The 8,093-nt window shown below is 49.1% G+C and overlaps 1 long non-coding RNA gene across 1 annotated transcript; it reads left to right on the top strand.

Annotated features, from left to right (window-relative positions):
• Positions 1-1,080: 1,080 nt before the first annotated feature.
• LOC142069444 (uncharacterized) lies at positions 1,081-7,404 on the top strand. Its single transcript, XR_012665267.1, has 2 exons — positions 1,081-1,892; positions 4,805-7,404. It is a non-coding gene; the product is annotated as an uncharacterized LOC142069444 (long non-coding RNA).
• Positions 7,405-8,093: the final 689 nt, after the last annotated feature.

Genomic DNA, 8,093 nt, shown 5'->3' with positions numbered 1-8,093 from the left:
GCAGGTAACCTGACAGGTGACAGAGCCAGTGCTCTGAGCTGTCCAAGCTGCTCTGGCAGGACTAATTGCATCTGCTAGGCCACCACTTGCTGTTCATGCTGGCACTGCAATGCTGCAGAGTAACACAACAGTTAGCTTGCTCAGAGCAAAGGCAATCCCAATATTGGGGTGACCGACTTTGCCCCATTGACAGCAGTTGCGGGTGGGACTGCGGAATGGGTTAGAGGTGTGCTGAGAGCTGCGACGGTGGGGGTTGCAATGCCATAATTCTTTGTTGCAGAGAGAGTCATTTGGATCTTGCCTCCACTGAGGGCCTTAGGGAAACCTTGCACTGTGGCTCAAGCCCTGGTCCAGCTCTGCCAGTGCTAGCAATTATGCAGCTCGAGTATAGACAGACCACTTACATTGCTATCACCATGTCATCTGTCCTGACACATCAGTAGAGACACCCAAGCCCTGTCCACACTAGCACTCTTATCATTGCTAGCACTGATGGAGCTGAACAAGTGCTACAGCAACAGTGGGGGTGGGGAGCAGAGGGAGTTCCCAAATATCCTCAGAGCAGATATGGCATTGGAGGACCTGAGGGAGACATCTCTGTTGTGGCCTGTGCTGACAGCACATCAGCCTGGCCTGTGACCCAGGCCCATCTTAGCTGCATGTCCAGGGAGATGGTGGATATGCCATGATGGTAGGGTAAATTTCCTGCTTTCTTTCCCAGGCCCCTGGCCACACCTGTCCTTACCTATCTGTCCAGGTTTGTACACAGGTTTGTCCGTCTGTACAAAGGTCCTCTTCACCACAGGCTTGATCAGGACATTCTGTCTCTCCTGAAACTCTGAGACAGCCCCGAAGCCTGTGACCTCAACAAAGGTCACTTCCTCTGAACTACCCACAGGTGAAGGCACCTGCAGACAGAGTCACAAACCAATCATAGCTAATGGGCAGAACTCTAGGGGTTTCGGTAATAAACATAATAATAATGACGAGGAGGACTTTTTTTGCTCCAGCTGGTCTCATCCTGGAGCTCAACACTCTTTATGTAAGGGGACTGTTGCCCCCTTACTAATGTTGGGGACACTGGGGCATGGCCATTAGGTAACTCGAGGGGATGGAAGACCACGAGTGTCGATGAAGCCCCCTCGCATTAGGCCCAAGTGTCCTTGGCCCTCCCTCCCGCCTGGAGGCACTCGCAGCAGCTCTGCGTACTAGGCCCAAGTGTCCTTGGCCCCCCGCCAGGAGGCACTCGCAGCAGTTATGCTGAGGATCTGCAACAATATGTTGCAGAGTTAGACTGCCTGAAACTAAGCAAGGCCAAACAGGGCAGATATGGAAGAACAATGCTGAATAAAGCAGCTTTATGTATGATTTAAGAAATAATACAGAGCACAAGGGCACTAGCTGGGAACTGGATTGGCTGGCTATATGGATACTTAGGGCAGCTTGCAATTAAATAAGTATGCTCAAAAAAAAAAATGTATAAAAGCCTGTGTAAGTTCCTGCTCTGTGTGCAGGACTTGAGATTTTATTCTCCCTGTACCTTTTTGCAGCTGCAAATAAACTTTTCTGCTTCTCCACCCCGTTGTAATTATTGGGTGTAGCACACCGGGTAGCGAACCAACCCCTGCTGTTGTTTAGCCTCTCGGCACTGGGTGCCGGCAACAGCTTTGGCGTCCCTGGGTGGGCCACAAGGCTGCAATTTAGCCTTGCCCGGACCCCTCCTGGAGGTCAAGGATTGCGGCGAGAACCGATGCCTAGGGCGCGCCGGTGAGTTCATCGGGGCCTCGGAGGAGACGCAATTTGATCGACCCTGGAGGGCACAACGGTGCAACGCACTCATATAGTGGAGAAGCAGTTGTGGACGACGGTGAAGAACCGGTCCCTTGGATAAGGTAGGAACCTTTTGAAATCCGGATTGTATGCTCTGTTGGAACCTGGGGACGCCCAGAGTTACCTGTAGGTATGGGACAGGGACAGAGCTCGGGGGTTAGGGCACAGTGTACGCCCCTAGAATGCATTCTAGCAAACTGGAAAGTATTTGGTGCGAATTCGATAACTAAGAGCCAATTAAAACAATTCTGTACAGTTGACTGGCCTCAATATCAAGTAGAGGACCAGGAATGGTGGCCACAGGGAGGGTCAATTAATTACAACATGATCCTCCAATTAGTTTTGTTTTGTCAGTAAATGGGTAAATGGAATAAACATTTGTATGCACAAGCATTTATAGCTTTAAAAATAGAATAGAGCTGTAATTCTGCAGAGTTGTAATTTGACTCCGACTGGTTCGGTAGTAGCTGTTAGTCCCCAGACCCCCACCCCCTCTGTAATGGCAGAGCTGGTGTCCCCTTCGGCCCCCACCTTATAAGGGTAGGATGCCTCGGGTTACAGAGATTGCCCCCTCGGTGGGACTCCATCCTTGATTACCAAGACTGTTGTGGCTTGCCCAGGGACAGATGGACGTCAGGCTACCACTATGCAAGTTTACACCCATGTGCCATTCAATCCAATAGACTTAGTAGCTTTTAAAACACAGGCTGGGGAATTCTCAACGAATCCAAGCCGGTTTATTTCAGTCTTTGAGGGGTGCCTCAGTAGTCACAAGCTGGATTGAGACGACTGTAATATCCTCCTGAGAACCCTGTTGTCTGAGGTGGAGAGGGATCAGGTTACAGCTAAGGCAAGGAGAGCGTCAGCGTTCAAGCAAAAAAAAAAAAAAAAAAAAAGCTATCTGTCAAGTTCTCACCCCAAGTAATTGTAAGCGGCTCAGGGCATTTCTGGGTATGGCAGGCTTTTGCAGGATATGGATCCCAGAGTTTGAACTGTGGGCTAAACCCCTGTACGACTGTGTAAAAGGAGCAGATCATGACCCCTTCTATTGGACCCCAGAGGCTGACAGGGCATTTAAAATCCTAAAAAAAAATTAATGGAAGCCCCGGCTCTGGGCCTGCCGGATCTCTCTACGCTGTTTCAGTTGTATGTACATGAATGAAGGGGGGTGGCCCTAGGAGTGCTTACACAGCTGTTAGGAGCATGGAGACGTCCAGTGGCTTATTTTTCTAAGCAACTGGATCAGGTTGCAAAGGGTTGGCCGGCATGTTTACAGGCGGTCGCAGCTACTGCCCTAGTGCTTGAGGAAGCCGAGAAGCTAACATTGGGAGGGGTTATGCAAATCTAAACTCCGAGCCTTATTGGTCCGAGCCTTATTGGATGCAAAGGGAGGGCTTTGGCTCACCCAGGCTCGGATTGCTCGGTACCAGGCTAAGCTGTTAAAGAACTCTGAAGTCACCTTACAGCCTTGCCCCTCCCTTAACCCAGCCACTCTCTTGCCAGAAACAGAGGAACAAAAACATGACTGTTTAAAAATCATAGATGCCCAGTACTCCAGCCGTCCGGATTTAAAGGATGTACCCTTCCCAAATGCAGATTATAAATGGTACACTGATGGTAGCAGTACTGTAATAAATGGGCAAAGGAGGGCAGGTTATGCTGTTGTGACCCTCCATGACACTGTGGAAGCTGAAGGTTTGCCTGCTGGGACCTCTGCCCAGCTTGCTGAACTAATAGCCCTGACCCGTGCACTTGAACTGCCAAAAGGAAAGCGGGTCAACGTTTTTACTAATTCAAAGTATGCTTTTGGTGTGCTGCATGCTCATGCTGGCCTATGGAAGCAAAGGGGAATGCTGACAGCCCAAGGCTCCCCAGTCAAGTACGGGCCCCAAATCCTCTGGCTCCTAGATGCCATACAACTTCCCTCGGAAGTGGCGGTGGTTCACTGTAAAGCCCATCAAAGGGAGGATCAAAATGTGGCCAGAGGTAACGCCCGGACAGATAGAGAGGCTAAGCATGCTGCCACCCTGCCATCCCCTCAGACTAAAAACACCCATATGCATGCCCTTATCCCATCAGTAGGGGAGCTTCCAACCCCTCAATACTCTGGGGAGGAGAAACAGCTAACAAACAAACTCGGTCTCCGGGAAAAGGAGGGATGGCTCCATTCCCCGGAAGGGAAGGTCCTCTTACCAAAGGGCCTGATCCGGCCAGTGCTGCAGAAACTACATCAAACCACTCATGCTGGCAGGGAAGCACTTATCCAGCTAATGGGAAAATACTTTATCACTTCCGGACTCTGACCCCTGGCTGCCCAGGTACAAGCGGACTGCTTAGTCTGCCAAAAGAATAACCCCCAACCGGGACATCCTATGCCACCAGCTGCCCTAGAACCCACTCCAGGCCCCGGACAAGTGTGGCAAATAGACTTTACTGAATTTCCTAGGACCCAAGGGTTCAAATATCTCCTTGTCATAGTGGATCGGTTCAGCGGATGGCCAGAAGCCTTCCCATACCGTAATTGCACTGCCAGAACAGTGGCCCTCAAGTTTGTTAAGGAGATCATTCCTCACTTTGGACTCCCCCTGTGGATGGAATCTGACAACGGGACACATTTTACGTCAAAAATCATTCAAAGCATCTCACATGCCTTACAGATCCCTTGGAAACTCCATTCACCCTGGAGACCACAAGCCAGTGGGGTAGAGAAGCGTACCAATCAGACCCTTAAACGGCATCTCTCAAAAATGTACCAAGAAGTCTCACTGTGATGGCCTGATGCTTTGCCCCTCGTCCTACTCCGTATCCACGTTCTCCCTAAGGGTAGATTAGGGCTTAGTCCCTTTAAAATTATGTTTGAAAGGGCATGGCCTATGAATGGCACCCCAGTTCTGTCAGGGAAATAAAAGTTGTGTAATGTTTTTTTATCACAGTATATGTGTTCCCAGTCTGCTGTTCTCTTGTCTCTTCACAGGTATACCAAGGATTCCCAGCCTCTCCCCTTGGACTCTCCCGTCCACTCCTTACAGCCCGGTGACTCTGTGCTTGTTCATACCTGGAAAAACAAGCCTCTCCAAAAAAAAGTGGAAAGGACCCTATACCGTCCTGCTGATCTCCCATACAGCGGCAAAAATCAAGGAACACAAGAACTGAATCCATCACTCTTGTCTGAAGGCAGTACCCGCCCCCTCGTCAGCAGAACAGTGGACCGTCCAAGCTGCTGACTCCTCATCTAGTGACGATCTTGGGCTAAAGCTACTATTTAAAAAACACAAATAGTGGGCACCTTAACGCTAAAATGAGCCCACCCAGGTACTAAAGACCCTGGGTTAAAAAAACTCTGGTAATAATTAATTTGGTAACATTGTTATTCTCTGTATTGGTATTTCCAAACTGTGCATATCGGGAGCATAACTCCTTTGTTTCGCTTGCGCACCATGTTGCTACTTTAACAAACCAGACTGATTGCTGGGTATGTGCTCCTACTCCACTGTCCCCCAAAATGGGAATGCCCCTTGACATGCAGCCCTTGATCCTAGCAGAATTAGCCGCCACCAAAAAGCAAAAAAAAAAAAAAACAGACTCGCCGTTCTGAAATAAGACCTCTTTACAGCAAGCCACCTATCAGGACCAGGAGTATTCAGTTGCAGTACTCACTGAGGGAGTATTATGTTTTACCCGAAACCAATCTAATCACTATGGGCGTCCTGTGGGAAAAAGCTCCTGTGTTATTACACAATAGGCTAATAAATATTAAATAAAGACCAAAAGGGGAGGCCAACAGCATGGGTGTAATGGTTCCTCCCCTTTTAGGGAAACTCTTGCAAATACTCCTACCACAAAAAAAGGGTTTGAAAATATAACTTGGCGTCCAGTTAATATCTCCAATGTAGCAAGCCAATGGTGGGTTTCTAGTGGTCCCTATGGTGAGTGTAATTTAAACGGCACAATTAGAAACGCCCCCACTTGTACCCAATCAGGAAAATAAAATGCCCCCTTAGAGGCATATGAACTGTTTAAAAAAGCAGCCTTAAATATCCCAGGAATCCCCTTAAGAAACAGTCCTTACTGGGCCCTACAGGGTCACTATTTTGTATGTGGCCAAAAGGCTTACAAGGTGCTGCCAGCCAACTGGACAGGTAGCTGTTATATAGCTCATGGAGTTCCTCATCTGTCAATAACTGCCACACTGCCCAAAGGAAAGATTAGAAATGCCCGAGACACCTCTGTTGAGTCACAAAAAAAAACTCTGTGGCAACTGACTACAGCATTGGAGGGCAATATAAAAAATTCCCTCACAACCGAGAAGCTTGTAGGGTGCTCTGTACTGGGAATAGCGCCACTGTTTACCGGGCCAGCCATGGCATGCATAGGCCTCTGTGCTGTAAGGCTGCAAATGATACTTAAAAAAATTGCCTTAAAGTTAAAAAACTCGGTTAGTAATTTAAAATCAGCAATAAAAACATTAAATAAAAAGGTACAGCAGCTCAGGATGTTTTCCCTCCAAAACAGGCTGGCTTTGGACTATCTCTTGGCATCCCAAGGAGGGGTTTGTGCCCTCGTCGGGCCCCAATATTGTATATATATAAATAATAGCAGTTATAAAATCTATAAAAAAGTGGTACAGGCTAAGGCCCATGCCCAAGCCGAAGCACAGGTTGCCTATACTGCCCCAGAGAGCGATTGGTTGCAAACCTTGTTTTCAGGCTGGAGTTTGTCGTTTTGGCTTGGTGGTTTATTTAGCCTGTTATTAAAACTTCTTTTTCCTGTATTGCTTGTATTACTGGTATTATGCTCTGCAGTATCATGTGTCAGGGCCCTTTTGCAAAAGTTAATAAGTCATTCTCTTCAGGGCTATCACAAAGTGCTTATGCAAAGTCCTATTATAAAAAAATAAATAGCCCAAGTAAAAAAACTCAGAGCCAAGGTTGTTAAGTTTCAGAGTAACAGCTGTGTTAGTCTGTATTCGCAAAAAGAAAAGGAGTACTTGTGGCACCTTAGAGACTAACCAATTTATTTGAGCATAAGCTTTCGTGAGCTACAGCTCACTTCATCTCAAAGAAGGGAGTTGTTGGGGACACTGGGGCTTGGCCACTAGGTAACTCGAGGGGATGGAAGACCACGAGTGTCGATGAAGCCCCCTTGCACTAGGCCCAAGTGTCCTTGGCCCCCCCTCCCGCCTGGAGGCACTCGCAGCAGCTCTGCATACTTGGCCCAAGTGTCCTTGGCCCCCCGCCTGGAGGCACTTGCAGCAGTTATGCTGAGGATCTGCAACAATATGTTGCAGAGTCAGACTGCCTGAAACTAAGCAAGGCCAAACAGGGCAGATATGGAAGAACAATGCTGAATAAAGCAGCTTTATGTATGGTTTAAGAAATAATACAGAGCACAAGGGCACTAGCTGGGAACTGGATTGGCTGGCTATATGGATACTTAGGGCAGCTTGCTATTAAATAAGTATGCTAAAAAAAAATGTATAAAAGCCTGTGTAACTTGCTGCTCTGTGTGCAGGATTTGAGATCTTATTCTCCCTGTACCTTTTTGCAGCTGCAAATAAACTTTTCTGCTTCTCCACCCTGTTGTAATTATTGGGTGTAGCACACGGGGCAGCGAACCAACTCCAGCTGTTGTTTAGCCTGTCGGCACTGGGTGCCGGCAACACTAACATTCAGTGGGGGTGTTTTAGTTGCTAGCTCCCAGTACTAAAAAGGGGGAAGGGTCGATGGGAATCAGGACCCTGAGACTGACAGCCCCCAGGAACAATGGGGAGAGGCCAATGCTCCAGGTCAGCCTGAATGACAGGGCGGGTAGGCTAATCAGGGAGTCAGGAGGCCAGGGAGGTCCCATCCTCCCTGTGAGCTGGATTTGCCTGGGTCAGACAGAGTGGGGCCAAGCTAAGGAGAAAGCAGGGGCCTGAGCTGAGCTGGGGAACGGAACTGTGCCAGACCCAGAGGGACCAGAAAAGCAGGCCAGAGAGAGCAGACCCTGTCCTGGGAGCAGAGCTGCAGCCCCAAAGCCAGAGGCACAGCACAGACAGAGCAGACCTGTCCTGGGAGCAGAGCTGCAGCAACCGGAGCCAGAGGGGCCAGAAAAGCAGCCCACGAAGCAGGTCAGTGCTGGGAGCAGAGTCACAGAAGCAGCCTGCAGAGCAGACCTGTCCTGGGAGCAGAGCTGCAGGAGGCAGAGGCAGAGGGGCCAAAGAAGCAGCCCAGGGAGCTGGAGGCAGCAGCAGCGCTGAGACTGAGTGGTGCTGCTGGGGCTGG

The sequence above is a fragment of the Caretta caretta genome, chromosome 1 (assembly GCF_965140235.1).
Source record: "Caretta caretta isolate rCarCar2 chromosome 1, rCarCar1.hap1, whole genome shotgun sequence".
NCBI lineage: Eukaryota > Metazoa > Chordata > Testudines > Cheloniidae > Caretta > Caretta caretta.
Note: the sequence above shows the minus strand (reverse complement) of the source record. Positions and strands in the feature narration are given on the sequence as shown.